Source organism: Pristis pectinata, chromosome 4 (genome assembly GCF_009764475.1).
Source record: "Pristis pectinata isolate sPriPec2 chromosome 4, sPriPec2.1.pri, whole genome shotgun sequence".
Classification (NCBI taxonomy): Eukaryota; Metazoa; Chordata; class Chondrichthyes; order Rhinopristiformes; family Pristidae; genus Pristis; species Pristis pectinata.
The window spans coordinates 100380159-100407862 of record NC_067408.1 but is presented as its reverse complement, the minus strand read 5'-3'; the positions used below and the strand labels follow the sequence as shown (position 1 = coordinate 100407862).

Genomic DNA, 27704 nt, shown 5'->3' with positions numbered 1-27704 from the left:
GCTCATTTCGAACTCTGAGTCTGCACATTTGGCCCTGAGGTGGAGAATACACTGGGGAATAGATCTGGGCACATCTGCCCCTCAGCTCCTTCCCTGCACTCAGCCCAGGGGACTGCTCACTCAAGTCACTTGTTTTGCAGGATTCCACCAAAGTCAGATCTATCCCAGAATGAGAGATGTTCTTTGTATCATTCGATTTCCAACATACTGAAAGTAAAGAAGTCAACAAGGTGAGAAATGTTTAGTGAATGAACAATGATTTCAGTCTGTACTGTGATGCATTAAACTGTTTACATTCCCATTGGACTAATTTGTGTCTGGCCCGCTAATGTCTTGCGTTTGTTCCCCATGGGATAATTGTGGCTGAATTCACCTTTTATGGCCTTGTGGCTTCCAATATCTCAGAGGCATCACTTCCACAGCCATTTGTTGAGGCACCTCATTCTGCAAAAGGTGGCTCAACCTCAGGCAGCAGACCCTAACGCCCCACAAACTTATCGCCCTGATAGCCATCTGACAGTTCTTCTACTGACTCTAAGTTGCTAATGATCAGAGTCATTCAGAGAGAGCTGAAATACATCTAAATAATTTAAAAAATTAAGAATTACTATTTCAGTTTATTCAAAACACTCGTACCTCATAAATTAATTACACCGTTAATATTAATTAAAAACCTTACTTTATTAGTGAAGATCAGAGATCCTATTCAAGTGAATGGAGCTGTGCTAAACACATCAGCTACAACTGGTGTAAAGCTGAAGGGCCACATATGAATGCTGGTTCCTTGGTTCAGTACAGCCAGGAGTCTCTGTTGACTCGATCCAGGAAAAGAGCAGCAGGTCAGTTGCACCCACCCTGATGCCCCGACCCATTTGTACTTCCAAGCTGCAGTATACAAAGGCAGGTCTGGGACAATCTGACACTGCAGCTGGCCAGCAGTTCTCTTCAGAATTATCTGCTAATAATCACTGCAATGCAGCCCTCCATTATTTCTAGGCACCCAAATTCAACACTGGCAAGATAGAATATTTTAAGACAATAGTCCTTTTGGAATCATACAGAATTCTGGCACGTTTGCCAAGGCATGCAGGTCAGGGAGATTATTGACAGGCTGTTACTATTGCTGTGCCAATTATGGATGGGTGAGATACATGCATGTTGCGATATTTGAGCTAAATCAGGACTGAAGTAGGGGAACAGATGGAGAACATATCCAAAGCCAGACCACTTAATTTCTAAATGACTATGGGTATAAATAGATTCAGCTGAAGCACTTAGTATAAGATCTAATCAAATCCAGGCTAAACCTTGGCTGATTTCTGCTCAGTTAATATAGACATCAAATACCTTCATATTTAATAACCCTTCATATTCATATAGCATTCTCTTTAAATTCCTTCCTGATAATGATGCAAAAGCCCTGTTATTAAAAGATACCCCAAAAGCTTCTGCCAGTTCTGCAGGTGATGACTCATTCTAAACACAAAGTTATCCAATTACACCTTGGCCACACTTCCCCTGCTCCTGTAAACTATGCATGTCTGAGTTGTAGACAAGCCTGCTTTTGGCTTCATCTACAACCACATTTTCTACCAAGAAATGAGTAACAAAGAGTTTCTGCTCTAGTTTGTCCCTTCACCCAGTTTATTCAGGATGGTATTACCAAGACCAGCCAATAGAATGCAGTCCAGAGGACTGAACACAAGATTCTGCTTGTGAAATGTGGTTCACCAATGTCCTGCACAGAATTGGAACCATCAGCTAACATTGGACTTCCAGTGGCAACCAATGGCAACCAAATTTCTGATATGGTCTTCCAGCAGACAGGCCCATCTAACAGCTAATACAAATTCAGAAAATTACCTATTATTTTCAAACCCTACTATGCAATTGAGATGATTGCCAAAGCTGCAAGACAACCCGCTGTTGGTTGCCTATTATACACTCTGCCATTTCATTCTTATTGCATGTATAGTGTGGTTAGCTTGGTTTTTTTTTCATTTTATACCTTACGTAGTGGTTAAAATAACTCCCCTGAACTTCAGGCTTTTTGACCGGAAGAACTGTTAGTTTGTGATCAAACAGCACACCCTCATTTTAACCAAAATTGATGGCTACCCTTGTGATTCTGGTAATCAATCTACAACTTCAGTTTGTGATTAGATCAAGTGTGGGCAGATAAAAGATAAACAGCCCAAAGTGAGAGAGAACAGGACTAGAAACAAGGCAAATGTTGCTATGCTACTGATAGTCTGAAATTAGTTTCTAAAGGACGAATATTCATGATCATTGAACTTTCACCTAACAAATCAATTCTAAACAGCACAAATGGATACAATTTTCATTGCTTGTTTTTCTGGATTAATCCCAAACTCTCACAACCAAATCCATAATTGAGTGAAGATTAGAACAAGAGTTGTTGGAATTTAAATCATTGGTTAAGTTTAAACATTTTGAAGACTGTTGTTCTGAACTTACCCCATGTATCGGGTAGGATATCCAACCCAGCTCCCCCTGTACAGTTTTAGAATCCAGGAGGTTCACTGTGGAAACAAATAACAGCCAATAAGCAAGAAGCCCCACATTTTCTCAGCAGAAACTTTCTTCAAATGATTGGTTTATGAGAGATATTAAAGACAATTAATTTCCAAATAAATTTACATCTTATCTGAATGCTAATTTCTCAATATACCAAGTCACTATTTAATGAACTCTTAAATCTAGTGTAAATCTGTGTATGGAATACAGTCAAAGGACACGTAAATGGATAACTACTGTGGGATTTTGTGTAAGGTTTTTCTGTATACTCCAGAGAATTATAATGGTCAAGGTAAAAAAGCAAGTATGAGCTAACTGAGCATTAATGTGTGGCAAGATTTTCTTTGGATTTAATTGCCCTAGTCTTAAGGTTGACTGTTGAACATACTTGCCATGCTTTAATTGTTCTATTGTCTAAAATTATGCATTACAGTTGAACACTGATAAATACACAATTAATTTATCTTGAAATGCTGTGCTTGATTCAGAGTGAGAGTAACATATTGTGCCAATTAAACAAAATAATTCCCAATCTGCCTGAGGCTCAGGGTTTTAAATCATAAGCCTCAGATGCCAGGGCAACTGAAAAAAAGCACCAGAAGGATACCAGAGTATCATTTTATAATGTTTACTGTGTATAGCACCAGTAATGTGCAATACGGTAAGAACAAATTAGTAATTATTTAAAATCTTGCCATATCCCTAGATGGTCAACATTGTTCTATAATCGAGAGTAAGTCTGAGGTTCAGTCATTGTTGTTACACAGTCAGACACCGTAAGATCAGACAAACATCAAATAAATAAATGACTGATGCTGCATGTGGGAGGATGTGATGTGACTGAGCTTCTTGTTGGGACATGAGTTCAGTCCGCGGAATGGATTACTTCTTTCACTAGGTAGTAAAAACTCTGCACCTGGTATTTCCAGCTGGTTACACATCCAAGTTCAAACCAGGCTTAACTTAATGCTTATTGGCAGCATAATGAGAATGTGGACCAGACAGGATGAGTGATAGGCAAGATACAAATAAAGCCTACCCTTCAAACTGAAATTATGGAACTTCTTCCATCCTGTTTAGTTGGCATACAGGAGTTTGGTTCAACATCTTATCTGAAGGATCAGCTACAATACCGGAGCACTCACTCTGAGCATTCATACTGAAGAGCCAGTTATGTCACGGTTTTCAGCTAGCATTGGGTTTGAATCCATTGGGAGTGAGAGAGGTCATGGATTTGTCTTGGGTGACTAACTCATCCTGTCTTTACCTCTCGTTGTCTTGGTGTAGCAGCCAGCATAATCAAAGACCCCACCCACCTGGGACATTCTCTCTTCTCTCCTCTTCCATTGGGTAGAAGATACAGGAGTCTGAGGGCACGTACCATCAGACTTAAGGACAGCTTCTACCCCACTGTGATAAGACTATTGAACGGTTCCCTTATACAATGAGATGGACTCTGACCTCACAATCTATCTTGTTGTGACCTTGCACCTTATTGCACTGCACTTTCTCTGTAGCTGTGACACTTTACTCTGTACTTTTATTGTTTTTACCTGTATTACCTCAATACACTCTGTACTAACTCAGTGTAACTGCACTGTGTAATGAATTGACCTGTACGATTGGTTTGTAAGACAAGCTTTTCACTGTACCTTGGTACAAGTGACAATAATAAACCAATACCGATACCAATAAAATAGTGATGGTGAACCCATTGGTAAAGGATAATGGCAGATGGTCGACTCGCCAGTGATCATTTGGTATCTCTACCCTCCTGCATTTTCAGACACATAGGGGCACATACATCAGTCTGGGCAACTTGCTTGTGATCGGAGTAAGGACAATTGCTGCTGTCGGTATTGTGAACAATTCATTCAGTGATTGGGACAAGTGTGTGGATATGAAATACTTGATATCATCAGCAATGTCCCGTGGCATTTCCACCCCACTGAAAGCGCTTAAAACAACTACATTGAAATCTCTGAAGTGTTACCCCATTAATCTGCATTTTTTTCATTAAATTCTGACACCTTAGCACTCCATTATTCAAATCAAACCAAGACTAGTGTTAATCAGCACCTCCATCACAGACTAGAACATCTGTTCAAAGGACTTTCCACATTTCTAGTTATCAGACAGTGATATGAGGATTTCTGAAACAGAAGGACATATGTTCATTTACCTTGTTCTTTAACAGAACTGAAATATTTAGAGGCAATTCAATGAGTATAGGTAACATGTATTCCTTGAGTTGTCAATAACAGACAAGAATTGCTCAAGTATAGAGCTAACTGTTCTGTGAAATCAGAAGCTGAGACTGAATTATAGTCTTTAATTCCTCCACAGCCACTACTGTTTCATATAATAGTCTGCGCTAACTATGATACTGAAGTGCTAATGGAATCAGTAACACATAACCTTACCAAACTGATGTGTGGGCAGATGGGTGCGAGGAAACTGTATTAACAGTTGACAGCAAAGCTGCAAGATTGACAAAAGCATTAAACTGCAGGTTCCAACATCCACCATACATAAAATGGCATTTTTTGATTCTTGGGAGATTGCAATGGCTTAGTTTTTAGACAAAGTTTTAAGTTTGATGCACAGTACTTCATGGAGCAAGGTTACTGGTCGACTTAAACTCTTGAAGGGGTTTTGCAGGCAGATGGAATTCAACAATATCAGCAAGAGTCCACCAGGTATTAACTCACAGTTTTCATCTATCAGTATTCCAACCAATATCTATTGGAAGCAAGAGGATGCCATCGGAACTGCCAAACAATCAATGACACTCAAGTTAGTGGCTGGGAGAGTGTTTGGGAGCGAGCACAGCCCAAGAGAGACCTTCCTTGTCCCACGAGGGAAGCTGAAAACAAAACTGTAAACCATTTATCCAGATAAAATGCATTCCAGGCTCTTAAAGGGAAGGAAACTTCGGAAGCATGGTCCAACATTTTTTAATACTCTTTGGCTGCAGGAATGCTACCAGAACACAGCAAGACTGCTAATGTGCTAACATTGTTGAAAAGGAAGAAAAGAATAGACTGAGCAAGTACAGGCCAGCCAGCCTAACAAATAATGGCAAAATTATAATTGAAAAGTATTCTGAGAGACAACATAAATTAGAAGTTTGAGATGCACAGGTTAATCAAGGATAGCAAGCATAAATTTGTTAAGGGAAGACTGTAATTGACTGATTTGATTACATTTTTGAGGAGGGAACGGGATCAATGAGAATAGGAAATCTGATGTAATTTACATGGATTTTAGCAGGCTGTTTTGCAAAGATTTCATCTAGCAGATTAATCAGGAAAGTAAAAGCCTTTGTGATCTGAGAGAAAGAGACAAACTGAATTAAAAGTTGTCACAATTAGAGGAAGCATAATGGTGCATAAGAATATCAGTGACTGGAAGACTATGTGCAGTGGAGTTCCACAGATTTAAGTGATGTGTCCTTCATTCATATCAATAACTTGGACAAATTTAGAGATAAGATTTCTTTATTAGTCACATGTACATCGAAACACACAGTGAAATGCATTGTTTGTGTTGAGTGTTCCGGGGGCAGCCCTCAAGTGTCGCCACACTTCCGGCGCCAACATAGCATGCCCACAACTTCCTAACCCGTACGTCTTTGGAATGTGGGAGGAAACCGGAGCACCCGGAGGAAACCCACGCAGACACGGGGAGAACGCGCAAACTCCTTACAGACAGTGGCGGGAATTGAACCCGGGTCACTGGCACTGTAAAGCGTTGTGCTAACCGCTACACTACCAATGATTAAAAAGACTGCAGTTGAGGGTGACAGGCTGCAGGAAGATATCAATGGAATAGTTAGCCGTCCTCTGACGAAGGTGGTCATCAGGAGGAAGGCAACATTGGGGACACCTTTACCCCCATTGTCCAGGGACTTGTGCATGGCGGCCCGTCGGACCCGGGAACCCAAGTATGTGGGCACCAAATGTCAGTATGTACCGAGGTTCTACCTGTCCCTGCTGTTGCGAAGGATAGGCCTGGCCCCATGGCCACACGGCGTCCCAGTCAGCTGGACGCTGCAGTGCTACCTGTTCTTCATGGAAAAGTTCTTCCAGACCAATACGTTTGACCACAAGTCCATCAGGCAGTGGTCAGCATGGAACATCCTGCAGGCACTGCAGGAGAAGGACTCAATGGATACTGTGGGGTGGTTCCCTGAGCAGACTGTCCAGACCATCTGGCAGAATGTCTCATCGCCAGAACTCACCAACAAGCACCAAGACCTGACTTGGCTGGCGGTGAGATGGGGCCTCCCAGTCAGATCCTTCCTGTATGGTCGGAACCTCACTCCCAGCGCACGCTGCCCCAGGGAGGACTGCGCTGGGGACGAGACGGTCGCCCACGTCTTTGCGGGCTGTAGGTTTACGAGGAGGGTGTGGCAAAAGATGCAGGGGTCCTTGTCACGGTTCATCCTCAGCAGCAGCGTAACAGAGGATTCTCTGATCTACGGGCTGTTCCCAAGGACACACACAGAGACAGACATCAGCTCCTGCTGGAAGGTCATCAACTTGGTGAAAGACACCCTTTGGTCTGCCCGAAACTTGTCGGTCTCCCAGCACTGCGAGATGTCCGTAGGGGAATGCTGCCGACTGGCACATTCCAGGCTGCAGGAGTACGTGCTGAGGGACGCGCTGAAGCTGGGTGCAGCCAACGCAAAGGCTCGGTGGGGAAGCACTACAGTTTAGGGTTCTTCTGCCACTGGAGAGGGAGGGGCAGGGTTAGGCGAGAAAGCCCCTAAATATTGTAAATACGGGACTGGGTAGCCGCCAGGGAGACACACGTGTGGCATCGGTGCTGTTTTTTTTATATAAAAAGGTAACACTAATGAATGATGTGTACAAGAATGTAAAGGCTTGCACTGTTTTATAATTGTATATAGTTTGTCTTTTATTATGAATAAAGTTTATTTTGGGTAAAAAAACGTTAGGTGAGCAAAACACAGCGCAGACTTTAGACACTGGCATCATCATCCACCTCTATTCAAAGTGTATTGGCTTCTGGTAGATCAGTGCAGATCAACCATTAAATGGTTGTTATCAAATTATTGCTGCAAACTATCCAGAGTTATCTATTGCCATCCCACAGAGTTATCTATTGCCACCTCATGTGAAAACACTACAGTTGTATCTATCTGTGTTTTGCGTAAATCAGACTGGAATCATTTTAATGTGTATTGGTTTTGGTTTATTATTATTGGTTTATTATTGTTGCATGTACTGAGGTACAGCGAAAAACTTGTATACCGTTCATACAGATCAATTCATTACACAGTGCATTGAGGTAGTACAAGGTAAAACAATAACAAAATGCAGAATAACGTGTAATAGCTGAAGGGAAAGTGCAGTGCAGGTAGACAATAAGGTGCAAGGTCATAATGAGGTAGATTGTGAGGTCAAGTTTATCATACTAGGGAACCGTTCAATAGTCTTGTAACAGTGGGATAGAAGCTGTCCTTGAGCCTGGCAATATGTGCTTTCAGGCTTTTGCATCTTCTGCCTGATGGGAGGGGGGAGAAGAGAGAATGTCCGGGGGGGTGGGGTCTTTGATTATTCTGGCTGCTTTACAGAGGCAGCGAGAAGTATAGACAAGAGTCCGTGGAGAGGAGGCTGGTTTCCGTGATTTACTGAGCTATGCCCACAACTCTCTGCAGTTTTTTGCAGTCCCAGGCAGAGCAGTTGACATACCAAGCCATGATGCATCCAGATAGAATTCTTTCTCTGGTAAATCGATAAAAATTGGTAAGGGTTGACGGGGACATTCCAATTTTCTTTAGCTTCCTGAGAAAGTAGAGGCGCTGGTGGCTGTGGCATCTATGTGGTTGGACCAGGGAAGGCTGTGTATATGACTGTGTGCAGGCGTGTGTGTGTGTGTGTGTGTGTGTGTGTGTGTATCAGCTCCACAATTTTTTAGGCACTTGAAGGGCCTCTTTCCCAAATGCAAAAAAGATACATTTTTGTAATTTACACTGATCCAGACAAGTGGTGTTACTTTGTTACCATCTGAGAGTTTCAAATAATCAGGGACAGAGTTATATCTTATTTTATTTGTGCATGCCTCTTGGTAAAATGGCTTCAGCTGTCAAGCTATATAATCCCAGCTATTCTTGTGTTGCAAATAGATATGGAATATTTTGATTGTGAACAAAAATGACAAATGCGGGATTTATTATTGGGTGTATGAACACAATGCACTAGGACAATCTTCCTCTGTTTGCTTTTAAGGAGCTATTAACACAATTAAAATTTGCACCAAATAATTAAGTTTAAAACCAGTATCAAAACAGACAAAAAAAGAAATGTTTTACATATGGATTCAATAAAATCAGGGGTCTGGAAATGTATATAAATGAATTTTATCTAAGACAGTTCTTCCTGTTAGTGTAGTACTTTCCCATAGATTTGATTTGCGTCTTTTTTATGTACGATACATAAATGTAGAGAAGCTGGTCGAACAAACAGTGATGCCAAACTGTGCAAAAACCCATGTTTTAAAGGCAGGCAAGACCTGTGAATGGCTCAGTCCACTCACAGTGAAGCAGGCATTGACCCAAGGCCAGACGACTGCCTTACCATTCGCAGGTGCAACATTACCTGGTCCACCGCTGAAGGATCTGAGGCATCTTCCTAGCAGATTCCCCTTTAAGTGGTTTTCTTATTTGAAATCACTTCACGCCTCACCCCTGATGTCTTGAAGAGCCCGACTGTCCCTTGGGTTGACCTCCATTCCCACTCTTCACCACACCCTGATTACTTCTTTGTCCAAACCCAGTCCAAACCATCCCACATCTCCACTTTAGTTTGATTCTCTCTACACATCTGATTCTCTCAATCCTTCCACACACCCACAGTTCCTTCACTATCTCCACTGTGACAGAGCCATCAGAAGAAAGACTTTCATGCATACAAAGTGTGTATGGCCTGTTCTATTGCATACAATGTTTTGGGATTGTACATAATAGAATTTCACTATGTACTGGCAACTGTGGCAGACATGCTGCACAGCACCATTGTAATCTCCCCATAGTTTGTTGTCCACATGGATAATTCTTCTCATTAATGATAATACAGTAAGGCTCGTTTAATCTGGCACACTCAGGACATTACCAATGCCAGAATGCCAAATTTTCCGCACTATTGGATGTTATTCCTGTTAATACTCTGACACACTTTTAATTCAGTTTTTTTAAAGAGTTACACAGTAGTATAATAAATATATTACCTGACAAAATTTGAATCTGGTTACATAAAGGATAAATTGGGACAGGATTTGGTATGTTTTAATGACCATTATGTAGGCGGAAAGAGAGGTAGAGAAACAGTCAAGGGGCAATTCTAGAATTTATAGCTTAGGCAGCTGAAAAGCAGTGAGATAAGTTTTGGGCACCATGCACAATTATCCAATTTGGAGGACTGTTGAGTTCTTGAAGAGTTGTAGAACTGGAAGAAATTATAGAGTGGACTGGTGATGTTATGGAGAGATTTGAACAAAAGGATATGCATTTTGAATATGAAGCATTAGTGGACCTGAAATGAGTGTACGCTGATTTAATTTTACAGCACAGATAAGGGCAAGCTAATATTGAAACAACACTTCGGAACCAAATTTTGTTGATGACTCAAATGAGATGATTAATATTGATATTTCCCCTTTTAGATGTATTTCAAACATTAAAAATTAAGGCCTTGCAGTATAAGGCTACAATTATCATGAGTAAAATGTTTAACACATTCTCCTCTTCTGCTACTTTATTAGAAACACATGACTATTTAAGACATTATTTTAAAGGAACAAACACTGAAATATTATGTGAATGTATTAGCCCCTAAGCACCCTTATCATTCAGAACAGTTATAAGAGTACCCCACACCCCCAAAAAAAAAGCAGTGGATGAAAATATAATTTGCAGGGCAAACAACTAGAGCTGATTTTTTTTTTATCTTTTTGGTGGACCTAACTGACTGCCTCCGGCCTAAGGTTTTCAACCTATTATGTTCTTATTGTTTATTAATGTTGTTCTTCTTATGTCCCAGAGGATTTTCACTGCTCTAATAGGAATGTTGCAGGGTCTCTCAGTACAATCAGATTTATGCAAATCTACAAGCACTAACTGAAAAGCTGAATAGCCAGCCAATTAATGCATTCACACCAGGGAACACTCCACTCATCTCAAAAATAAAGTGCCTGAAAACAAAATTGAATGAAATAAACCATCATTTAAAGCAAAATCTGGGTATTTCCCAGAAAAGTTGCATATATGTGCTGTACGCAGTTTCATTTTAGTTACAAATAACTTCACTGGGGCAAATGCTAAATCAACACAGAAGTTTTGATGAAAGGTTGTTGACTTAAAACCTTACTGTGTCCCTCCCTCCACTGATCCTTCCTGACTTATGAGTGTTTTCTGCACTTTCTGTTCTTGATCAGATTTACAGCATATGCAGTTTATGTTTATAAACTAAATAATATCACTTTTCACCATGTCTCTTGGAAGCCACCAGTTTATTTTAATTGTTTTAGTCTCAAATCCATACACAATCATGGGAAAACTAAGGTGATGAGTTTGGAACTGAGTTCTGTCATTTAAACAGTACGTTTTACCTGTTCAGTTAGCTGAACAAAACAAAATATTACTAAGGGAGATTAATCCTGCCTTATGACAGCCAGTAACGCCAACAACCCTTTGATCTACTGGGAAGCCACTGAATCCACCTTCCTGGTTGCTACTAATTTGTAGACGACAAACTTGCCAGTTTTGACAAAAAAAATACCTGAAGGCACACCTGGAAAATAGTGGTGGGGTTTTCTGATGATAAAATTCTGCCAAATTTCAACCATGTAGAATTGTAATTTTATTTATTTTTCTTTGAGAATGTTACATATGATTTTCAGAAAGTGCACAGTCTATTGACTGATCCAATTCATGGGATGTGCTAGCCAATGGCGTGATGATGTTAAAACGGGTCAATAGACTAAAAGCGTGAGTGTAAAGGGACAATAAAACAAAAGGAACTAAAGATTGTGTGAAAGGTAGGACTAACATAACTCTCTAATTGTCACTTTAGGTGGGATTTATTGTGACTGAGGGGTGATACATCTTTTTCAGTGAAATTTCTTTTTAATAACAGAAATGCACGATTTTGCTGCATACTAATAAACACCAAAAAAACTGAAAGTGACCAAAAATTAAAGCCAGAAGATTCAAACCACTGCTTTGTAAACCTCTTAAAATGCTGAGTTCTTGCAAGGTGCTGACAAACTGACACATTTTAGAAAGTAAGTATTTGATAGACTTGGATTAGAGTGACAATGGTAGAGGATGATGATGGAAGGAGACAATGAAAGAAGACAACGGAGACGTGCCACACCAGAATCACAGGGAGTGCAATTCTGACTTTGGAACTGAGCTCCAGCTTCATCTGTCTCCAGCAGAGATATTACATTACAATAGTAATATAAATTCACCCTACCCAGATTATATGGCCATGGATACTACCTTGAATTCATGCAATAAAGCTCGATGACCTAACGATTATATCACCATGTCAGAGGCAAAGGTAAACTGGAACAAGCCAGTACACAAGAAAGTGGCCAACACAGTTAATAAAATGGATTAAATCAGCAATGTTGGTGATGTGACCATACTGATAAGAAATTTAAATTTTCTTCACCCCTCCACCACGGCAATCTGACTCATTTGTTCCTATTGTCAAATCCAAGGAGTTGTGCGTTCAGACCACTGGTGGACATGAGCAGTGTAGGCTGGTGCTCAATGCAGTATTGAGGTGCTCTGCACCCTCAGGATGCTAAAATAAGACTCTGCCTGCCTGCTGGAATTAACATGAAGATTAAAAGACCCCATAGCACTATTCAAAGACATATGCAAAATTCACTATTCAAAGACATATGCAAAGTTTGACTACTTTGTTTTGGATTATATTTCTTTTCTGATAAACACCCTGAATAAAAAATAAAGATTAACTATCATTGATATTATTTTTAGTGGGATCTTACACTATTGCAAAATGGCTGCAGTATTTGCCTACATTTCAAAGTAGGTCATTGTAAATGAAGCACTTTTACTTGTTCCTGATAAATGTGATAATGCAGACAGATGAAATTCCTTTCATTATTCACAAGTACATGAAATATAGTCCAAGATAAATCATCACAGTATTCAGTACAGTTTTGCTGCAATCAGTTTTGAAATAACAATATGTGGCTGCGTCATATTTAGGCATCAAATGACCTTCTTTGTGAGCAGAATCCAGAAATGGCATCTGGGTACATGAATAATAATAATTGGGAAATAATTGAGGGAAGGAAGTATTTATGCACTGATGGAGAGTCTTAAACTTAGCAGCCAGTGCCCCATTCGTCTTTAGCTAGCAGCACAGCAAATAAAATGTGGTATATTTGAAATCACACAACAAAAACAATTTATATCAATTCAGTTCAGTGTTTTCATTTACAGGATCCCAAAAAGATAGAGATATAAGAACTACCTTGAGGATAAATTACTATGAATTGACCAACAGTTATGAGTGTACTATTACTGAAAGGATAGACTAATAGATGCGGATATAAGGGACCACCCCAGGGAGTTATAAAAGAAGCTTGACACCAAAAAGGCTAGTGAAAGGTTTCAGGAAGCTATCGCTTTGAAAACATAGTCAATGATTGAAATTAACTCTGTGTGTCTCTGTTTTTACTTTATTTTTGTAGTTTCACCTTCTTTCTGCAAACGGATAACATTTGAGTTGTGAGCATTTATGAAGCAGCTGCTAGACATAAAATGGCTTCTCATACACACAACAAAAATATTAATATGTTTGGCAATGCTAATTATATTGCAAGGATCATTAATATAATAAGATGGTTAATTATAAATGCATCAAAGCAAACTTAACTGTATCATAAAATCTTCCCTGATGGTTTCATTGCAGTGTTGATAGTTCAGAAGTTGAACATGCACATTTTGCACTCACACTGCTTGGCATTTTTGGGCATTTCGCTTTAACTTCTGGGAAACTTTAACCACCTCAGAACACTGATGGGGTGATGTAGTGCTTTTAAACTGTCCTGGCAGAAGTTGCATGTACCAATTTTATATGGAATGCTATTTCATTATAACATGTCATAAAATAAAATTCAACATAGATGCAGCATGAATCACAATTGGAAATGAATAGCTTAGTGCAACATCATTTCATTTTCCAACAGTTGATTCAATCATTGGAGCTTGTTGCAGAAGGATTATTGCTGTCAACGAATACATGGAAAATCTGAGGCACAATATGAATTACAGCAGTAATCACAATCATTCCATGTTATGAACTACAAAATTAATGAAAAAAGACCTTTAAAAGAAAGAAATGGTATCTCTTCAAGACATCCACAGTGAAGTACTTTGAAATGCTTTCTTTCTGTATTATGGGAAACTCAGAGCCAATTTGTACACAACAAACACCCCTGAAAGGCAATGTTATAATGACCTGTTGTTAATGATGTTCATCAAGGGATAAATAGTGGATCTTTTATAATAATCCAAGATGGATTCAGTCTATACAGAAATTAAGGTTTAAACAAAAGAATCAGTACACCACCATGCAAAGAAAATCTATGACAGCAATCGGCAAAATTGCCGTTGAGCTGACCACCATGATCTAACTTAATCACAAAACAGTCCACAGGAATTGTGTAGGATTATATCTGAAATATGGCACATAAACAGGCAATTTGGTTCTGCCACTCCACACTGGCACTTATGTTTCACTGTAGCTTCCTCCTACCTTACCTAAGGTAAACCCATTATTTTAACCCTCTGCTTCCTTTGCCTGCACATACATGTCCAGTCTTCCTTAAAACTATCTCCACTGTTCACTTCAAACACTTCCTGCAGCAGCAAGATCCATATTCTCACCACTCTTTGGGTGAAAATGCTTCTTTTAAATTGGTGACTATCTTGCGATGATGGTCTTTAGTTATCTTCTTCCCCACAAGTGGAAACATTCTCACACTATCCACTCTATCAAACCACCTCTATCAGGCCACCTTTCAAGAGAAAAGGGACTCAGTCTGCTTCCATTCCTATATTTCTACTCAACTGCTCAAAACTCCAAACATTCCCACTTACAAGCCAAAAATGTAATTTTATGTGACAATCTTCACCATGTGGACCTATATGGATAAACCTGATGTTAGGAAAGTTATATAGCTCAAAATGCAAGGTCACAAGTACTTTATTTTGTAGAAAAGTAGTTCATGTTTTCTGCCAGTGTTTAGAATATATTCCACAAAAAGAGCATTTAAGCAACAAAGGAGTCATTGTTTTTACCAGGAAATCTTCAACAACAATGGAGTATTGGTGAGGTGGGGTTATAAAGTAATCCAGTTTCTCTATTTATGTTTTGTCATGACATGTGACCTTTTCCATTGCCACAGTCTGAAACACAATGTAAATGAACTACAAACTGAAATATGATGGCTCAGAATTTCTTGAAAAGTTTTAGCCTAATTTCAGTGTGAAAGTGAACTGCACTGTGAAAATTTGAATTGTTTTATGGCAGTTTACATTGAAACATTGATACACATGAATCACTTTATCTAACTCAATGGCAGAAAAAGCTTGAGTATTGAATGCTTGTTCTGTTCCTCATGTTAATTTCTTTATCATCAATATTCATGGTAATCACACCTTGAAAATCACTGGTCAGAATCTTTTAAAGATAATACAAGGAATGTCAGAGTACATTGTGTAGAAGACAGGGAGCAGCACAGTTTTCATTCAGTGGGTGCGAATTGATAGGATTGAGCTGGCTCTACTTTAACAATGTGTTAATGCTATGGTTACTACAGCCATCAGTCACCCAGTCCACAGCTGGTATTACTAATCTCCAGCCCTATCAGCTCTTAATTATCTAGCTGGTTGGCTCAGCTCTTCTCTTCTGACAGTCTCTTCACTCATTTCAATCTGTGCATGTAATATAGGTTATCTCACCAGTGATTCTGTGTGTGTGTGTGTGTGTGTGTGTATGCGCGTGTGTGTGCGTGTGTCTGTGTGTGTTTGCACACGTCTGCTTGTCTGACTTTGGAGCAAGGTTGCGGGTCCTCACAAGTACAGTGGAGCACACTTGTGTTAGAGAAAAGAGTGATTAATGAATGTAGACTCTGTATAAGAGCGTTGTTGCAATGCATTTTGCTGCATTTATTGTTGAGAATGGGCGCAGAGCTGTGGGATGTGGTAGTATTGTTAAGTGATTAGTAACATGTGAGTTGTTCCTTTCTCTGTTGTTAATGTACACTTTGGATCTAAAATATATCCCAACAATTTAGCAAAGTGGAGAATAGCAGCTTATTGTAAAATTGCAGCATAGGTTTGGAAAGCCATTTGCAAATATAGATTAGTGCATTCAAAGCATAAGTAATTGACAAATGGAAGACATCAGAAATGATTTTAACTTCCTCCATTCACCTAAATTATGTTATTCATGAACAGAGATAAAGCAGTCTGATAAAAAAAATCATTTGGGTAGCAGAAAGAAAAAAGTGAACATTATGAAAAAGACCGCTTTGAAATCTCAGGAATGGCATATAGAATGTATTCAACTGTTATTTTGAATGTATTAGCTCATCTTTTTATATCATTTACAGCTTTCCATGATTAAGATAATTTTTTTACAGGGAAATTGATGGAAGGACTAATTAGATCAGCCATGATCTTATTTGATGGCGGAGCAGGCTCGACGGGCCAGATGGCCTACTCCTTCTTATGTTCTTAGCTTTCTCTCAATTCATGTTTTCTTAGATTTTCATATAACAAAGAGGTTGATGACCATGATTACTCCTGAATATATATCTACACAGATTCCAAACTAATATCTCAAAAAATTATACCTTGAATTCTTCAACCACAGAAAAAATATTTGCTGAAAAATATTTTTGTTTTATCATTTTGAGCATTCTGTTTTCTTATACGTTGCTGTTTTGTCAGTTTTGTCCTCTCATTTCCCAAAGATGTCTCTCTTGCTTGGGCAGAATTCCATAGACATTCATCTTGCAGTAGCATCTTGACCAAGTGGCCATTTTTCAGTTACTGCCAGCAGAGCACTGCTCAATAAAACTCTCAAAGCTACTTCCAATCCTAACCTTCCCCATGTCCACACATTTACTTGCAATAGGAGTCACTGTGTTGAGTGAGAGCTAATTTTGTTCCTAACCCAGCTATCAGGGAAAGTCTGACCAAATCCCCTCTAAAAGGTTAGTCATATCTAGATATTTTTGAAGATATCATTTGAAAGGGAGAGTTTGTAGTTTTGTTTTAAGTGGAGAGAATTTTCCTGCAGCTTACTTCCTGGTACAGCGAGGTACAATGTAGGTCACAATGCTACCTATTGGGAGAATTCACTTTAAAGAAAATGCAGTGCCATCTGCACTGAGATGTAATACTGCTTTAGTAGTTCTACTAATTTTTAATAAACCTTTAGAAAACATAACCCGTGGCACAGACTACATGCTGGGCTCATGATATCACTGAATGTGAGATTGCTTATTTGTAAAGTGGCATTCCAGTAAAATCAGCTCAGGCCAGTCCTGATCATTGTGTCCGGTCCTCACAGACCCCAGAAGTCTATCACACTGCTTTCAAACATCGCGTATTCACGTTCTGTGTTATTCTGAGAGATGTTTTCTCTTCATATCTTGTCCTGGTCGAAAACTAGGCTTTGTAGTTAGAGTGTCCATCCCAAAAAGGTATTGGCACAAAATATGCAAAATGATATAATAATTGCCCTATTGCGCAGGGATATTAATATTTCCACAAAATTGAGACAAATGTGCTACATAGAGTTTACATCGTGAAAAGCTTTGCGGAAAATTCTACTGGCAGTAAAACACAAATTTGTGACCATAATCGGGCACTAAAAATCAAAAGACCTTCATTAATGATGTTTGGCTATAACTAGACTCTCATCTTAAGACCACAGTTGGTATTTGACCGATTAGTTTACGCCCTGCATTGCCTGGCATCACTCTTTCATCATTAATAACAGTCGATGTACATTGCTTACTGTATGGAATAGGTCCACAGTTAATGCCATATCACTTTTGTTGCTATTTTGGGCGTGCTAACAAGAGCAAACGCATTTTATGATTAAAAGGTTAAAAGGTGTAAAAGGTTCCAAAGTCAAAATCTAAAAGTAACTTTTTTTTAAAAAAAGGAAATAAAGAACGAGAGCGATTGAAATTTTGTATAATTGTTTTACTTTATAGTAATAATGTGTATTGATATTTGAAGGTAGCCCATTGAGATATAACGCATCATTACTATTCGTTTATATTTCTAGCGATGCATTGTGTAAACCTGCATTATAACTAAGCCCAATTTTTATACTCTTGTGAACGACAGCCAATAGTTAATAGTTGTTGCCCTGGTGATCCCTACACGGGGTGCCCCGTCGCTTTAGTGCTCGTTCCATTAACCTTTGATAATCAGTTTGATTCTTTGTATTTTACTGAAAAGATTTCATTCACACTTCACTAAGCAAAGCATTCTATTTAAAATAAGTGACTATTATTTCGACTGGCACACTTACTAAGGGGAAGACTGGAGCATGCTTGCAATCTTTGTAAATTAAATGGGCAGTTTAATAAATCGTACCAAACCAATTGCATAAAAAAGGATGTATTCTGAATATGAAGTGAATTACGAAACACCCGGACAATCCGAAGAGAAAACTCCCCGTCTGATAAATACATGGAGCAGACACTCGGACACCCAGCGGAGCTCTGAAGACAGCAACCTCTATGGGGTTAACACGGCGCTCAGACACATGTCCTTTTATTAACGTTTATGTTCGACGCCAGGTTAAAGACACCAACCCGCCGTGATTTACCGTGTCGCCTTACGCCGGTTTTACCCAGCCTGCTAGCACCATCTCCCAGCAGTCTGCCCAGCCCAAGGACACCCTAGCGGGGCAAGAGCTCACTCTCGCCTCGTCAGTCACCTGGCGCAGGAGCTTCTGCCCAGTTCTGTGTGTGTGTGTGTGTGTGTGTGTGTGTGTGTGTGTGTGTGTGTGTGTGTGAGAGAGAGAGAGAGAGAGAGAGAGAGAGAGAGAGACGGTGTGTTTTGGGAGTAGCGTTTACTTAAACAACTGCAGCGCCGGGCTAAAACATAATGTAGAGGATCTGATCGCTCCATGCAACGCTTGTTTAAGACCAATTGTCCAAAAGGACCCTTGTCAGTCGGTTCACCATTCGTCTTCGTAAGAACGTTCATCTTCGCTGTCCAGGAATCCGTCGCGCCAGCGGTTTCTACTACCTGGATCAATATTTCTGTCATCCGCTCCCAGATTTGGTGCTTTGTGAATAACGTCAGTCGAATTAAATCCACGCATCACTTTCAAACACAACTCTGTGAATTTTCCTGACGCGCTCTCCCGCTCTCCCCTTCTCGGTTACTGACCCTCCTACTGGATGCGCCGTCTAATCGGGCTAAATAATGAGGTGTTCTCCGTGCATTTGTTACTGCCTGTGCACTTGGTCGCTATCGTGGTGGTAACAATAGGGGCATCTAATTAGTAACGTGATTTGAAGGTGCCGTCTTTTTAAACAGCCAAACTGCACAATCTGCAGAGCGCTAGTCCATTAAATTGGTCCAAGCAGTCCATTCGTTGCGTCCTCCAGTGCCGTGGTCGCGTCCTCAGCGGAATAAATACGCAATCTGCCTAACCATTTTCGGCTATTTACAACATTAAGTTGTCCCTATAGAAAGTGACAGATGTTTTGCTTGAAGCAATTGTTAAACTCCAAGAAGCCCACAGTAAGGACTTTGGATTCAACACTTTCACGGTCTCGTTCTTTGCAGCCTATTCAGTAGGGTTCGCTAAATCTGAACAAAATGCTGACTTATGTTTTGCTAATCCGAACTATACAAACCAATTTATCGACACGTTTAACCAAGAGAATGTGAAATCAGAAATACTCCTGGCGTTGATGTATTTTTTTCTCAATCGTAAAGCCACCATATAATTTTATAAATATTATGAATTATAAATTATGTGCAATGGACAATTAGGAGATTTGAAGATATCTAAAGAGAGGCACGTTCAACCAATTTGTCAATTCCAACTCCTCGTGATGAATCGATGTGTACATATACATACGTATATTTGTCATTACATCCATACATACAGTATTTCTGGGCGTATGTAATTTCACCATGTGACAGTCTTCCACATGTATACGTATATTTGTGTACGTTTAGTTGAATCACGTGTATCGTGTATGTATTTGTTTCATATTTCTGGGTACATATGTGACTGTGGTATTATATCACGTGTGTAACTGTATCATATGTGTGTGCATAAATGTGTTTGTAATTTTGCTTGCATGCGCACATGTATGCATATATCTGTGTACTTGTATCTATGCATACAGACGTAATATATCTGCATCTGTGATTATGTATGCGTATTTAAGCCAGTTGCACACAGTGCAACGCTTTCATGGACGAGGTGAAATTGGAGAGAAGAATGCAACGGAGATCATTATGGAGATAACTTTGATGGGATGGTGGGGTGGAGTGGATGTGGGCTGTGCACAAAGTTCGAATCATTGCCGAAAAAGTGCCAGGCTCACAGAGTTCAGCCGCAGAGTTCAGGAAGGGAGAGAAAGGTCGCAAGAGTTTCGGAGTCCTGTCCTTTCAAAGCGTTGCCAGCGAGATCACTCTTCTGGCGTTGTGGCCGCATTTATAAAATGAAAATAATACTTCATTGTGTGAACAATATAAATGTATACCTGTCAAATAGTCCCCAGGTGTTGCTGCACTTCAAAGATGTCCTCCGTGGCGCAGAGTGCAACTAAATGAACACATTTTTCGTTCAATTCAAAAGAAATTCTGATTGTTTTCAATCGTAGTTTAAACCTTAAACTTTTGGACGCATTTTTGTTTGCATTTCCGTGGATTATTTCCATTTACTAAATTAAATTTAAAAACAAATTGAAGAAGGAATCTTTTTGCACTCGGCGAGGCTTCTCAAGCCTTTTTATCGTGCACTGCTCCGGATAATATTGAGTAAGAGTTTCTTTTCTTCAACACACTGTCGGGGATACCCTTCACAAATTGTCACTTAAAAACCCCAACCCTTGTTTCTGAAATGACAGTCCAATTGTTTAAATTACCTTTATGAGAAGGACATTTCCTCTGACATTGCCCTGGGCGCTGTTCTATTCAACACTTTCCCAACCTGCCAATCCCCCCCCCCCCCCCCCCACTCTATGAACCAACTTCTATCAACCCGACCTACACAATAAAACGTTGGCGATTCTGTTCGTGCCCACTTAATTCAAATTGCTAAGAGAAAGCCCCACAAAATAACATTTTATCTACAAAGTGGCAAAATTGATTTCCGATGGCAGAGCTCCCTGTCCTCGGGAAAGCTCTGCAGTGACCCACACTGGTCACATTTCAAGACATTGCGACTAATTGAAAAATTACTTCACGGTGAATGGAATCACAAATTTTGCTCGGTAATGCTAAAAATGCAAAGCTTCTTCCGCCTGTATAAAATACATTTCCCTGTATTGTGCATTACTCCAAACGCCTGAAGTTTAACAACTAAACCGAGCCTGAAATATGGGTACATTAAAACAAAAGTCTAGAAAATAATTCTGCACTAGTACAAATAAGTCTTAGACTGGGAACTGGGAACCACAATGTCACTCAAGCTCCACAGAACTCGCGTGTGAAACTAACAAGAACTGCCAGTTAAAAAAAAGGATAAAGGCCAGGATTTCACGTCAAACTTTTAACAACGGTGTGTACCGTGCGTGCAGGAATAAGTAGTCAGGTTCACTTCTTCGCGAGAACTAGATGCCAGGTTCAATGACGGAAAATGCCCTGTCGATTCATTTCTTGTCTTGCGGGTGAATTTTAACATAAAAGTCTTGCTTAAGGTAATCAACGTGTTTTGAGGGAGCCAGCAATGAGATTTATATTCAATAACTTAATTCACTGCCAAGAAACTCAAATCCATATTCTGTCAGCGCATTTTGAACTTTTCCATAATAATATAATTTAGCATTTGTGAAATTGGAATACACTTTATAACAGATTCTTATTTTTCCCGAGCCATCAAATCAACAACTTTTACAAAAACTTCAAATTTCATAAAGTATATTTATAAACACCTTTATTCGCATATTAACTTAAATTGCATGTCTTTCCCGAAAGGCAAAACTTGGTCCGTGTTTGAGATACACAGAATTATCATTTGTGCACGAGGTTCCATTATAAAGCCCCCTTAATCGCAGTAGCTGGTACAGGAAACACATAAGTTGTGAAAACAAAATCGCTCGTAATTGTTCGACTGTGAATGGGTAAATATTTAAATAAAATGTGGTTTGAAAATGATTTCTCTAGACAAAACCAAGTAGATAAAATACATTTATGAAAACGTTTCACTTTCTCCTGTCATATTGCATTTCTCCATTTACCCTGATCACTGTGTTCTCTACTTTATGAAGTCTTTCAAACTCTTAATCTACGCGAAGCAGAGGTTTTTTTAATGTAATAGGCAGGAGATTAGCAAGAGCACAAAGTTCAAGGTAAAATAATAGTCAATTATTGACTGAATATCTCAATACTACATGGCAATCTAACCGACCTTTCTATGAGAGTTTAGCAGAAATAAACAAATAACATCCAACGACGGAATGCTAAACCAGTTGTAAAAGTTTTCCCCAAATGGATCTTCCCGTGGTTTGTAATTTCCATCACGCATCGCTCGTTGAGATAAACTAGCGGCTAGAATTTAAATAGCGGTCAAAGTTTCACAACGCAAGTTACATGGGAAGGAAATGTCAGCGAGGGAAATGTATCATTCAATCCCTCGTTTGAGAAGACACTTCACAACACAAACCTGTGTCCCAACATTTTCTGTCCTATTTACTAATTTGTTGTCATTATTGGTGAGACTTCTCTCCAATCTCAGTGTGCTTGCAGGATGTGGGTGTCCCTGTATCCCCAATAAGCATCCATCACCTTTACGGCACCGAATGCAGCATTTCTCAAAGTAACAGAATGCAAGCTGGTTTAAAATAATTCCAAAACAAAACACCCTGCCCTGTAATAATTTGCATTCTTTCCTATGTAAACTTTCTCTCACTTAAACCAGTGGGGTCGTCATTGATTTACGTTAATTACTATTTCATTGCGATAACACTTACAGTACCATTTACAAATCGCAGTGATAACATTGTGGCACCGTGGCCGAAGGTGTTTGATGTGGCCCCTTTTATCATTTAATGTTGTTAAATTGCGCCCCTGACCACCTTAACAGATGATGGAAGCGCAGCCTCCTGCCGTACAGTACCACCCACCCGGTGTGTGCCGGACCGTCTCTAATACTTCCGTGAGGAAAAATGTTCTCATCCCTTTATAATTCTTACCTTCATTTGCAGAATGCCCCGTCGATTGTGCCGCGCAGATAACACAGCAGAGGATCAGAGGGAGAATGCAGATTCGGAAACCCAAGGCCATTTTGGAGCTGTGATCGGTTGTGAGTGGAGCATATCTCTGTGAAGCATGCCAGCAATGATCTGAGGGAGCTGTGATCGCCGTGGAAGTTACCATGCACAGCTTTCAGGGTGATGTCAAGTTTGACACTACAGATAAGGAGGAGTCAGCTCTGCCTTCCCACTGCCAGTAGAGGGCTGCACCTGGGTCCTAAAGTCCACTGGCTCTACACAAAAGCATCTTGGCGAGGACATTTTTCATTAGCGATAGCTTATTTTAAAATTTAACTGTTTACAACCGAATCATTTCCAAAATATTCTTATTGCATACTCTTTATTAATAGTAAAATGATCGCAATTGTCTGTTCTGAGTGTGTGTGTGTGTGTGTGTGTGTGTGTGTGTGTGTGTGTGTGTGTGTGTGTGTGTGTGTGTGTGTGTGTGGCGGGGTTTGAGCAACAGGGGTTTCAACTATATTTGTAGTACATAGTGGAATATTTATCGTATAATTTCATCTTCTTCAAGCATTGTGAAACTTTTTCTAACCAATAAAACCTTTACTGCCCCCATGGTGGTCTTCTCCCCTGTTGTATGCCCCACTCCCATTTTATCCTTCAAGTTCAAGATGACAGAAACCTAAAATATAAAACTGTGTTAGTTATCAGTCACCTAAATTGGCTACATCAAGTGCTTTTGAAACTTACTCGTAAACAAAACTTATTCTAATCACTCCCTCATTGATAGCCATATCTTTATCCTCTCCCCAAACCTCCTTATTTCTTCAAATCTATTTTCTTTCTATTTAAGGCACTTCAGAAAGCCTTTCAATGTTGACTAAGTTTTGGACAACTACCCTTAACATGTCCTTATGTAGTTTAGTGCCAGATTTGGTTGATAATGCTCTTACTGTATGAAGTGCCTTGGATTATTTTATTATATTAAAGATGATATGTAAATTTAAGTTATAATTTCATTCCAACTGAACCGCTGGCTGCCCAGTTGCTAACATAAACCGTTTTATTTTTGGTCCTCTGAAATTGTTTCCCTACCTTTCAACCTATCAAAACTGTTGTCATCACATCTCTCCATAAAGTCACTTGTCAAACCTCAAGGCTTTGTAAGCTATCATACCATCTTCAAAAGCTTCCTTTGGCTTGATGCCCTCTGATTGATCAATCTTCCATGAAGTGTCTGGAGATATTTTGTTGCATTAAATATGACATTTAAATGGAAGTTATTTTTGATGCTTCCAAAACAATCATCTTTTTAGAATGTTAGTTACCAATGCATTAGCATGCCCATTGCTTTATTCTTTAAAAGTGAACATTTATCTGAATAATTTCAACTGCTATTATCAAGTGTTGTTACATTGAAGCAATTGGATTGTCTACAGCAGTGGAGATGAAAGGATGCATTCTTAAGAACTTAGGAGATAGTACAATTGCAGGTCCTAAATTTACACTGTTGTCTTCCATTTCTCCTTCTCATGTATATACACTCAGAGTAATAATTAATGTTTAAAGTTGTCATACTGAAATTGGAATCTGGAGCTGATTAAAGCACTATGCTGGGCTTTGTGCTCCAATCAGCACTCCATCCTGTTTTTCAGCATCAAACACATTCATTAGAAACATATTAATGCAAAATTGAGTTACTGGCAAGCAACAACTATTACTCGGTGAAGACATCGAGAATGATGAAAAAATATCTAATTTCTCAACCACTAAGAAGATAAAATATGAAAATGGCATTCTGTGGATCAATTCCATTACAAATCCTTAAATATTAAAATTAAAAAGAACAACATTCTTAAAAGGAGTTTGAAATTCAAAACTATTGCAAAAATAATAATTTAAATCTAAAATTAAAGGGGTAACATTTTATTGCATGAACAAAGTAAAGATCGACTCTGGCATTGTATAATTATACTCAATTGATACTTGACATCTTTGTATCCTCCAGTCGAGTCCAACTCAGCTGGAGTAAGTTGCCACTGTTTGTATGACGTGACATGTCTGGTTAAAATATTTATATATTTTTTTAAAGATTACACATTGAAATGCCTGAGGACAGGCATTTTCCAGCATTGTAGTTCTCAAAATCAGTAAATATGGTTGGAAGTAGGTTTTTTTTGGTAACTTATTGGTGAAGAGTACAAACACAAGATAGAGTACCTTTAAATGGTCTAATTTACTTGATGTCAGTAACATAAACATTTGAAAGCATGCAGGTCCTTATAATTGAAAGAGCGCTCTGGGTGACACATGAAGTTTCTACTACTTGCAATGAATCTATTGTGCTTGAGTTTGAACTAAAGTCAGCATCCTGACTACAAATTAGATGAGTCCAGTCAGTCATTGTATGAAAAAAGTCTTTAAATTTGCAAATGCAGTAGAATATCTGTAAAATGTGGCAGATAATGCTGGGATTCTGTACTTAGCCCTTTAAATTATAATATTTTATTGATGTACAATTGAAAATATGTACAGCTTACATGTGAAATTTAATCATAAGTCTAGATGCTGTGATGTTGAATATTTGTAATAATTCAAAAGGTAAATAACATCTGAAAAACAAAAAAGCTGTCCTAATCTCCCACTTTTGTCTTGATGTCAACTATATGTTACTACTTATTTTGAAAGCAGTGACTGAAGATGATAAAATGAAAAATGGAATTTAATGCAAGTTTAAAAATGGACATGTGTTGATGGAAAATATTAAATAATAAGAATCATTTACAGCAGCTTCATTCATTATACAACTTTTTTATTTTTATTACAGTGATAATAAAATAATCGTAGCAAAATTATGAAGCCTTTTTATATGTCATAGTTTTATGATCCAATCACTATAGAATAATGCCAGCATGGGATTCAGAATTGAATTAATAAAACTTATTTTGAATTGAAGGCTATTATGATAATACACTCCATATTCAAGTTGCAATTGTGGGAGAACAATACTCAAATAGAAATATAATCCTCAAATAGAATCCTCCTATATCCTCTTATTTCTATTCAGCTGTTATTTACCATAGCTAGTAAAAACTTCAAAACCTGCCACAACTGAAGACTGTTTTGAACACAGGCATGTACTTTGTATGTCTGTCTGCTTGTATCTTATGATATTGCATTAGGATTTAAAGTTGTCATACTTCTTAATGCATCTGTGGTCTTCTTCCTTTCATTAAATATATAAAATACTTTTATCTTAGAACAACCTCATTCATTTGGAATATGAGCAGCCTAAACCACAGATAGTACAATATAAATTTTAGAGCTTAAATACAAACCAATACAGAGCTCATTAAGTCCATGTAAAATAGCATGATGAAACAAGCCCAGAACTTACTGAATGGATCTAACCAGTCAATGTAACAGGTATCTAATCTGACAGCAGCACCTTGACCATAAAACGCTGGTTCTGAAAATTTTTGGTATCTTTTTCAGATCAGGACTTTTATGTTTTGAGTTGGAGGTGGGGTTGGGGGGGATGTGGGGTGGGTGGTGAATCATACACCTGCCATTGATACCGAAAATATAAAGCTTAAGACTTATGATGATATAAACTATTATCAGAAAACAAGCTTTTAGTAGACCTGCATTATCCCTGCTGGCTTAACCTTTAAAGCTTTCATAACTGAACATTGGAATATCTTCCCTGATTTTTCACACAACTGCATATAATTCAGAAATAGTGCCATAATTGTCTCATTTCAATTAAGAATGCCGATACATTTTAAAACAAACTTTCAGTGATATATTTTCAAACAGTTGGCTTCGGCGTTCTCTCTGAGATATTTATTCTTTTTGTAAGTTGCTTGAGATATCTTTACACTCATCTCATCATGAAATCTGCTTGGGAAAAACAAGGGACATTTTCTGTTTTGTCCTGACACTGGTTGGAGTTTCATTTTAAACAGGCAATGCTGTATTTTTATTAAATAATGCTTTCTGTTCCTTCCCGTAAGTGTCTGTCAGAAATATAAATTAGGGAGGAATTGTGTAGCATCTGTTTGGATACTTTTGAAACAATGTTTTTGAATGAGTCTGTAACTTAAATCATATCTTTTGAAAAATGCAGATTTTCTTCCTACCTCTATTTTTAGTTTGCTGCACCGCGTCTATAATTCATCAATGGTTCATCGTACGTTTTTTATTTCTTTTCAATTTCAGATTGAGGTTTCCGTGGGAAGCCGCACATAAGTTATTGAAACAATGGATAATCTGTTACAACGATGCCAAGAGTACTTAGAACTTGGTTGCAGGTTCCTGGTTAATTTTAAGTCAAAATGTGTCTGTGTTCTTTTAGACATGTTTGGTACTAAAATTAGGCTTTACAATGCAGGTACATAAGCATACAATTTTTTCAGTTGAAAATCATTACCTTACAGTTTTAATCAAATTATCAGCAGTTGATTTAAAAATGAATTAAGTTTTAAATGAGTTACTCTCTTCGACAAACAGTGAGGGAGAGCAATCAATGTTGAATAAATTTAATACAAAGTTATAACATTGATAAGAGATTTTTTAAACTCTGTTAAAGTTGTAAACTCACAAAGACAAGCATGCACTTTGTGCAGTGTTTATCTTATCCCACAATAAAATCCTCCGTTAGCTGT

At 38.6% G+C, this 27704-nt stretch overlaps 1 protein-coding gene across 1 annotated transcript in view; it reads right to left on the bottom strand.

Annotated features, from left to right (window-relative positions):
* Window positions 1-23087, bottom strand: part of LOC127569856 (ephrin type-A receptor 3) — a 218258-nt gene extending 195171 nt beyond the window's left edge. Inside the window, exons 1-2 of the mRNA XM_052014841.1 lie at window positions 23020-23087; window positions 2479-2543 (exon numbers count right to left, since the gene is read on the bottom strand). The gene's annotated coding sequence lies outside the window, so the exon portion shown is untranslated. The remainder of the gene's footprint in view (window positions 1-2478; window positions 2544-23019) is intronic.
* Between the last annotated feature and the right edge of the window lie 4617 nt (window positions 23088-27704).